The sequence below is a fragment of the Thalia democratica genome, unplaced genomic scaffold (assembly GCF_965202585.1).
Source record: "Thalia democratica unplaced genomic scaffold, ktThaDemo2.hap1.1 HAP1_SCAFFOLD_1225, whole genome shotgun sequence".
Lineage (NCBI taxonomy): Eukaryota > Metazoa > Chordata > Thaliacea > Salpida > Salpidae > Thalia > Thalia democratica.
This window is the reverse complement of record NW_028140124.1, coordinates 24,748-34,508: the sequence shown is the minus strand read 5'-3', so window position 1 is coordinate 34,508 and position 9,761 is coordinate 24,748. Positions and strand designations below refer to the sequence as shown.

General features: G+C 32.6%; 1 pseudogene; it reads right to left on the bottom strand.

The window, feature by feature from the left end:
• Positions 1-2,553: 2,553 nt before the first annotated feature.
• LOC145848071 (uncharacterized) lies at positions 2,554-4,092 on the bottom strand (annotated as a pseudogene).
• Between the last annotated feature and the right edge of the window lie 5,669 nt (positions 4,093-9,761).

Genomic DNA, 9,761 nt, shown 5'->3' with positions numbered 1-9,761 from the left:
TCAGCAGTGGATGTGAGACCTGTGCGTATTAATTTTCAAATATTTATTATATTTAAAAAATCATTGCTTTTTTTACTAATTAAGGTGAAATATATTCAAATATTTCGAAGTATTTTAATGACTTTTGAACATATTTATTTTCTGATACAATTTCTTAAACTTTTATTTTAATAAAAACGAAAATTTATAACTTTGTTAATGTCTGAGTTCTAAAATACTTTTGTCAAAGAAGATTAGTTACTTTGCTTTAATTGTATAACAAAATTTTACAAAAGCTCCAATATTTAGAAAAGAATATTGTCTGCGTATAAATTTAAAACAATAAACTAACAAAGAATTAGTGACAAACATACTGTAAATGAAAAATTTAAATAAAAAAAGATTTCATGTCTTGAAATTATAATTAATATTAACAATAGTTTAAAGTAAAAAAAATTAATAACAATTTATTTTTATTTTTCTATATTGTTTTGTACGTTAACTGTAAAAAAATTGTTATAAGTAATGAAATAAAATGTAAACATTTTTAAAATACCGAGTTTAAGTTAATAAAATATAGTATTAAACAAAACTCTTTTTTTTATACATCTATGAAACAATAGTGTTTTAGTTAATTTAAGCATAAAATTTAGTTGCAACCATAATTTTAAAATGTAGTTTTACTCATTTTAAAACACTTACAACTACTAACAAATATATCTATCTAACACCTAAAAACTACAGTAAAGTGCAAAATTTATTTAAATTTAAATATAATTGAAAAGAAGCTTTACAAAACGAAATAAAGTTTTTTTTGAGTTACAAGCTCATTTGGAAATAGTGTACTAAACGAAAAGTATTTTGAATGTTTGATAACTAAAACATAGTTTTGTAAAATAAGGAAACTATTTAAAAACCTAAATTACTGAAATAAAAGAGTAAGATTTGAAATTAAATAGCTATTAAGTATTTTTACAACTTATAAACAAAAAATAAAACATATTACTCTCTGTACCGCATCGATCATACTTTTATAAAGCGAATTAAGCACGTTTAATTAATTAAAAAATGATTTATTAAACTATATTTTTAGATATATTTTTACAACACTTTATAAATAAGCATTTCGAGTTTATTCAGTCTTATGCCTTATATTTGAAAAAACTTTCGACTTAAGCTATTGTGTAAATTAGTTTAAACAAAAACACTTTTTTGTATTTTTTCTTTGTTGCTTTGATAAAAATCATCACAAAAACTATTTTCAGGTATACAATATCAAAGTATTAATGTATACTAATTACTTTGCAATACTTAATAAAATCATCATATATAAAATTTTTTATAATCAAATGTGTATGTTCAGTATTTGTGTAAGTTTAAAAAAACTACAATCTGAATATATTACATAATTGTTTTTTCAATCAAAAAACCAACAACTATAAAAACAACTATGTTTTCAATTGAACTTACACCAATTTGCTATCAAAACATTTCATTTTGTTCGACATTTAAAGGCTTAGTGTTATTTCGCAAGTATAGTTTTAAATGATACTTGCAAAATCAAGAATACCTAAGGAGCTCACATTGAGAGTTTAATTTTAATTCTTTAAAGTTAAAATAAGTGTTTAGTTAAAATTAGCTGCTTGTTATGTAAGAACAGCTCATTTTTAAATCAGCAAGCTCAACACAGGCTACTACAACTATGTCTTTTTTTATAAAGAACTATAAATTGTTAAGCAGCTTATTATACCATTTAATATTTTTTGGCAGAATATAAGAAAGTTCTAATTTTTAGTTCAGTTGATATGTCAACATAATACATTTTTGTTTGAACTAGTTTATAAATGAACGTTTTATTAGTGAAAAGTACAACTAAAAAATAGGTCGATCAAAAATAAAAAAAATAATAAAAAAGTAAAACATGCAAAGTTTAAAGGTAATTCTTAGATAGAGCCTTAAAGTTAAATAGAAGGAGAAAAAAAAACAAGTAAAAAGATAATTTCAACGTTATTTACAATATATTTTGTAATTTAAAATAAATGTTTCGATATAAAGCAAAACAAGAAGTTGTTAGTAAAATTAAAATATAACAAAAAAAAAATTGGATTGGTATAAAAATAATCGACAAGTACTTAGCAAAAAAGTTTCAAAAAATCAAAATTTTCACTTTTTTTAGCTTATAAACGATTAAAAAAGTTAAAACGTTTGAAAATAAGCATTTGTATTGATGTAAAAGTTAAAGTAAAATACAACAAAAGTGTTTTATAAAAGGAAATTTTTGCCCTAGAAAACTCTTATTTTTAATTTTTTCAAAATAAGGTGAAGTTTTTACAAAAAAGTTGACATAAAATAACAAAAGAAAACCACAAAAAGTTGCTCCCTGAAACAAACACAAAGTTTCAGTCTTTAAGAAAAATTTATCAAAATGTATTAAAAACCGCCCGCACAACACTTAAACGCGTATTAAATAAAAGGGCGACAAAATTAAAACTTGCGACAGTTTTTGCTCCCTGAAATGTCTCACTTTTTAAGCGTACAACAGTCACATTCGTTAAAAGAAAAAAAAAGAAAAGTTTAAGAAAGTACGTGGCACTCCGACGAGTTCGAGTATCCGTTGGTCTGGCTGCCCGACAACTGCGCCCCCTGCTGGTAAGGGTAACTCGGTTGCGAGCACGGGAAAGTCCCTGCTGCTGGGTGGCGGCCAGTTGAGACTGTGCTGCCATCTGAGAGTGCTGGTGGTGGCGGAAAGTAGCCCTGGCTCACCATCTCGTCGACTCCCTGGTAGCCCGGCTGGCATGTTGTAGTTTGCGGCCCTGGTCCAAGGCGTTGAAGTAGGCCTGGTGGGCGTAGCTGTGAGGGTAACCCCCCGCGTTCATCTGCCCGCCCTGCATGTACTGGTGGGCGTTGGAGAACTGGATGACCGCCGCAGCCAGGTACGGAGAGGTGCTGGTCCCGGAAGCGGAGCTGGACATCCCGTAGGCCGACATCGGTGTGCCTGTGCTCTCGCCGTTCGAGTTTGGAGAAATGGAAGAGTTGTTCCACATGCCGCTCGATGATTGTGACGTCATAGCCATGTTGGAGCTTCCCTGCTGCTGCATCATTCTGACCATGTCGTTCTGCGGGCCGACGAGGAGCTGGTCGGAGGAGGCGGGGTGAGTTTGCTGGTCCCATGATTTCCGTTCCCAAGGAGAGCTGCACGTTGCTGGGGAGTTGTTTTGGAGGATCTCGGGGCTGCCGGAGACTTTCATCTGATCCTGCTGGGGTTGGAAATCTAGTTCGAGGCTGTCGGCAGGTTTGCTGGTTGGTTCGAGCCGACCGATGCTGACCGGCGACACCTGCTGGTTTGTTGCCGGTTTGCTGTGCTGCTGCTGTGGCTGCTTCTCAGCCTTCTTCTTGTTACTGCTGGCCGCAGCCGATTGCTCCTTTTGCTTTTGCTGCTGCGACTGCTGCCTGCACTTTGCGCGACGGTTCTTGAACCAGACCTGAAAGTACAATCACTTTAGTTTGGTGTACTCAAACATTTCTAATCAGAAATTCTGTATTTTTAGTTGTGTTTTAGGTTAAATTATTTCCTCGCTCTTACCTGAACGCGAGAATTCCGGAAGATTTATTTTCAAAGCGACCTCTTCTCTCATGAAAATATCCGGGTACCTCGTTTTAGCGAACAACTTCTCGAGAATGTCCAGCTGAGATCTGGTGAAAGTTGTCCTTTCTCTGCGTTGTTTTCTCGAGTTTCCTGAAAAAAAAAACGATAAGAAAAAATCTTCCAATGCTTATAAGAAAACATGATGTTCAAGTATTTTTCAAACAAGCAACTCACCGTAAACATGTTGTGGCATGAACGCCATTGTCTTAGCCGCTTGAGCATGCATTCCAGGAAACCTTTGGAAGTAGCAGGCAGGGTCGTCTGAAGAAAATAAAACTAAACAACTATGCACTAAGGTGGTTTTAAAACTACCTAAAACTTTATAATTTCTTAAAATCAACATGAAATTAAGACAAATTCAACAACAACTCACTGTGGTAAGGCACGAGAGGATGGGTGAGCGAGATATCGGGGTGGTTGAGCGAGAGACCGGTGTATCCGTTCATTGCAGGTTTCAAATATGACATTTTGTTGAAAAAAATTCCTGAAGGCAAAGCTGTCGAAAATAGTTGTTGTAAATTAAACTTGCTACTTGTTTTATGTCAAGAATAATTGTTCTTGAAAAAAATTTAACAATCTAAAATTTCTTCATATATTTTTCTGTGAATAAAGTAGAAAACAAAAAAAATTAAAAAAACTTTTAAGATTAATTTCAAAACACTCACCTTTTTCAATATAGTCCACGTGTGCTACGTTTACTAGTGTTTAAGTGTAATTAAATAAATTACCTGAAAAAATATTTAAATTATCAACTTGTTCTATTGAGCTACTTATCAACATAAACGAAACTTAGTAATGATAAAAGTCTTCTACTGCTGACTATTATATATCAGCAAGAACAATAATGAGAAACAAACAAACAAAATATACGGATGCAACTTTCTAAGAAAGAAAATGTGTTGCAACAATACAAAAAATTGAGCAACCTTTTCATTAGATAGTAAAAGTTAGTTTGTGACGTTTCCACGTTTATTGTCTTTCCTTTGTTAACCATTGTAAAGAAAGTTCTATTCAATGTAAACAACAAAGCAAAAATCAGACAGTGAAGTAAAACTTTTTAGAAATTTTTGTTTTAAACTTCCGCCTAATTTGCGACAAAATGCATTTTAGTATTTCACTGTCTCATTTTTTTTAGTTTAGATTATTGCTTTTTTGTTTCCTTAATTTGTTTATAACTTAATTTAATTACTTTTAATAATATTTAAATTGATAGCTAGTCTAACGTTGTAAAAATTAATAAACAACTAATTAATATTTAATGTTTATTCTTAGTTTACTTTAGACCAACTTTAATCGTTTTCTTTAGTTGTTACTTCTTTGTCGTATTAAAAACAGTTTAAACTTGTAAAAATCTAAAAGAAATACAAAACTGCAAAATTTGCATCATGATGTTCAAGAAAAAATCTAAGTGACTCTAACAGTGATACTAATTAATGGTGGCTTATAACAATGAACAAATGTGACAGTTTTTTGAATGCACATTAAACCGATCGATTAGCGAGTATTTAGAAATTATACTTTGAACTGCGTCGTACTTTGGAGTCTGTCATAAAATGGCACTTTACCCGAGTTAATCTTGCTTAATTTGCAAAAAATAAAGCACGATTCTTAAAAAGTTTTGGGCCGAACTGACTGTATTTGCTTTTGCACTAGGTTATGATTATCTCGTTCCGTGTGTTTTGGTTTAAATAGTTCCAAAAAAAATTATGTTTTATGTAGAAAAATTTTTACCACTAGCTAGTTTAAAAGCTGCTTGCTTGATGAAAGTTCAATACACAGAATGCCACTTAATGCGAGAACTAATAAGTATATACCAAATGAACAAAAGCTTAAATTAAGACTATTACAAGTTAATGCTTTTAAAGCTCTAGGAAAAGTTCGCTTTCTAAACTGTTGATCTCGCATTAATAAAGATTTTCTGATGCTTGAGCTAGCAAATCTTTTAAGTCCGCAAAGTCAATGGAAGATAATAGCTTAAAGACAGTTCGCATTGAAGCGGACATATTTACTTTGCTGGGGATTTAAAAAAGATTTCTTTGGCTTATATTTAGCTAAATCTAAAGCTAATGGCTTAGTAGTAAAACATGTACCGTAGTATTATAATTCAATGAACTGTATTTTTTCATTGTATAACTTTCAAGCTCGATATTTTTACTTGTATACGTCATTTCAAGTTGAATGTTGTAAAACGAAAACACTAACAAGAACCGCAGTATAATATTTTACAGGTATAAAGCGCAGTTTTTCAAAATACTTCGTGTTTAAGAGTTTCATCTACACCTGCGCGCTCGCATTGAAGTAGCAAACGGCAACGCTTAATTCCCTGCTGTTCCCTTTGTGCTGTAACAAGGCCAAAGCCAGGCAACACCTGGCCAGTTTCTAACTTTTATGTTGCAAACAGCACAGGTTTCTGTCTTCGCTTCATAAACGGCCAAATACTTAAACGCATACAAGTTCGAATCTTGTTTGTCTAATTTGTTCACATCTCGAAAGCTTCAACCCGTTTTTCTGTTTACACCTGCCTCGAAGGCTACCTTGAACGTGCCAATTTTTCAGTTTCAACAGCTATTTGCTGACCTAAGAACCTAATTTTACACAAAAACGTCAACGAGCTAGTTTAAAGTATCAATAACAAAACACAAAAACCAATTTTTTTTTCAAAGCTTGACCCGAAAATACCTAGCTTTGTTATTTCACTTCCTAAATAAAACAAATCAAAGACAACAAGTTTTGAGTTGATGAGAAAAGAGCCTTTTCACACTGACAATCAGCCTTGTTTTTACAGACAATATTTCCGCACACAATGCCACCCAGCAGCGTTCGCGTGTCGCTTCCTCTTTAGCTTGCCCAGGGTCAACTTGCTGCCGACAAACGAACATGTTAGGTGAAGGCCAGTCTGCTGGTGAAAACGGAACACAATTCCAAGAATAGAGTCGGCGCCACGCATAAGGGCGAAGCGTTAATTAGGAAGCGACAAAAACGACCACACATGGAGCGGTAGCAGCGGCACGCGAATATACTTTTGAGTCTTTTTAAAGTGATTTTTGTGCCGCTGTGACGTAATAATGCTTCGTTTGATATGTCATAAAAACTAATAAAAGTACGCTTTTCAGCATTTTAAGCTTGTTACTGACATAAAAATAGTTTTATTATCTTATTTGCAGCACAATGTAGAATTGGAAGTTTGAAAAAAAAACTTTTTCAGCGAGCAAGAATTAAAAGGGTGGATTTTAGTAAATTATGGAAAAAAAAACTGGATTTTGAAAACAAAAAAAAAAATGTTGCGAAAACGTGCGAACACTGTAAAATAAAAATGATAAAGAAAAAGTTGGCAAATAAAATATTTAAGCAAACACGTTCGCTCTACCTTACATGAATAAACCAGGGAATATTTGTCGAAAGAATAAACAAATGTTTGTTTCGTGTATTCCACTTCAAAGAGGCCGCTTCACGCGTTTCTACTTTCGTTCTAGCATTTCCCACCCTCAAGGTTGAAAGAACAAGAAATATAAATTATGCAACGAGGCCATCGGCTTTTTTTCTTTATAAAAGGTCACGGAAACTTTCGAACTTTTTTTTTAATATTCTTTTGCGTTATTTGAGGTAATAAAGCTTTGATATACATTGAGACTTTGGTGCAAAAGTTTATATCTTAAAGATTTATACCATCTAGTTAATCATAATATAGACGTGCTAAAATGGCGCTTTCGCGTTTAAGCGTAAAGTTTTCAAGTCTATCGTTATCCAAAAACACATCTTTATTTATTAACGTTAGGATCTAATATGCTCTATTTTAATTCTAGAAATTATATAAAAAACTTTGTCAACTTATATTTGATAAAGTGTCTTTGTCTACTCATTACACTTTACCGAGCGTGATTTAAAAGCAACAGCTTGTTCGCTGAAAAATTTAACTTCATATAGACTTTTCAATAAGCAAACTAAATTATATTTTCCATACAAATGTCATCATAGTGAAATGAACAATATTTATATTATATCATCATTAATAAACACTTTTTTGTAAAGTAGCAATATATTTTGTTTGCTAAAATATAAGCTTCGTGATGTTCGTTAGCCTTTATAAATTAAAACATTCAATTGTATTTTTTATAAAATATCATGAAAAACAAAGCAATTTTTTTAGATATTTCATGACTATCAACTGGGTAAAAAAATAAAAATACTCTAGCTCGTCAAATTATTATAATTATGAAATTAAGTTTCGTATCGTTTAAGTCGTTTAACCATTTAAGTTGTAAAAAAGATAACGAAAACTTTTTAACATACTACAGCAGTTATTAGTCAAAGATAAATATCAATATTTGTACTAGACAGTAAGATAATTGTTTTCTAAAAAAAGTTATTAGTTTAGATTTCAGAACCTACGTATCTTATTTAAAAAAACGACTTGCTCACGATAGTTTTGTCTTGAGAAGTTGACTGTTTCGTAGCACTAAATAACATATTAGCAAGCTTGTTCAAGCATTAACTTTTCACTGCATCAACACTAAACTGACTTCATAAGCTCGTGCTAATCTGGACTGTGCTTGAGACTCTGAGGTGTCTCATGCGCTGCGAATCTTCTAATAAACATGTCTCGCAACGTGCTCTCTACTTTTATGTGACACACTCTCTCGCAGACAGCCTGGGAATCTCTTTGTCGCCGTTGGTGGACGAGAAGCGAGTGATATCGCAAGTAAGTTTTGAATTTGGATAGGGTTTTTTGACGTTATTTTTTTAGATGGTCATTTGGATGACTAAATATAAAGCTATAGAATAAAGTGACAAAAACATAAAAACAGTTATTGAAACATCAACATGAAAATAAATAAGAGAAGGAGATAACAAATTAAACTAATTGCTTTTATATGCTATAGGCAGTATATACACTTAAAGTATTTGAACGCTGAAAGGTCTTTTTCCCCACTCAGACCATATTTTTGAGCGTTATTTTATTTCTTGTATTTATTATATAAATTGATTACTTTCGTGAACAATAAACTACCTAGTATACTTACTTTTTAAAACTTATAAATATTTAAAACCGACAAATGAAGACTTTGGCATCGAGGAAATCGAACTGTTAAGATAAAACATAAACTTTTTCATTTACTGTCCTAAACTATTTAATATTTTCAATCTAGTATCTTTACAAAAAAAACTTATAAACTTTCAAAATCAAAAATCGCATCAGAAACTTCTCGCTGAGCAGAATTCATACCGAACAAAAAACGTTTAATGGCGTGTCTGGTTTTTCGCCGACGCAAGCGGAAGGCAATGTGCCGGCACCGTCTGCCCGGACACTCGAGAAGGGATCTAAACTACGTCACGGCATCAAGTTACACGTCCACCTACGTCACACTGCTTCGATGTTCGCACCGATACGATAAAAGTTAAACGCCCCCGCGCGAAATCCCGTTGCTAAGCAAACAACGGGTCGCCACGCGCCGGTGGGCTGTCGGCTTACGGGGGCTGATTCGCCGGAAATTAATTCGATCGCGGGACCTTGGTTGTCATCACCACGGCAACGTGCTTTCCTGGCCGCCCCTTTTCACGGTGGCCCCGCCAAGCATTGACGTCACGGGGTAGAGGATCGCGGTGAGGGGAAACCGAAAAGATTTTGCAGAGTCTGCTGGGCTGAAGATGAAGTTGCGCTGAAAGGTAAATTGACATTTACATTGAAGCTGTGATGCAGACGAATTTGCACGTTGAAAGCGAATTGTAAGTAGCTGCAGTTAATTGTGCAGCTTTTAAGCAAACTTTTTAAAACGTATTTAAATAAAAGTTTAAAAGAAGCTTTGAATTAGAAATATTTGATGCACTTTTAGTGCTTTTGGAAAATTTGTATTTATAATCAAGATTTTTAGATTGATAATTTTGATTTAGTTGCTTAAAGTAATCAAAATTGTAAAAAGCTGATAGATAAAAAACAATTCACATAAAAGGTTTTACATTGTAAATGAAAAAAAAAATATTTTAACAAATTTTAAGCCGGAAAATCAATAAAAAGAAAGAATTAAGTAGGCCAATTAGTAATTATTTTGTTTCCAAACGTAGTTTGTAGTAAGAAAAAATTAGTCTAGTCTAATTTGACAGGTATTTATCTAATTAAACATCATAACTTTATTTTGAA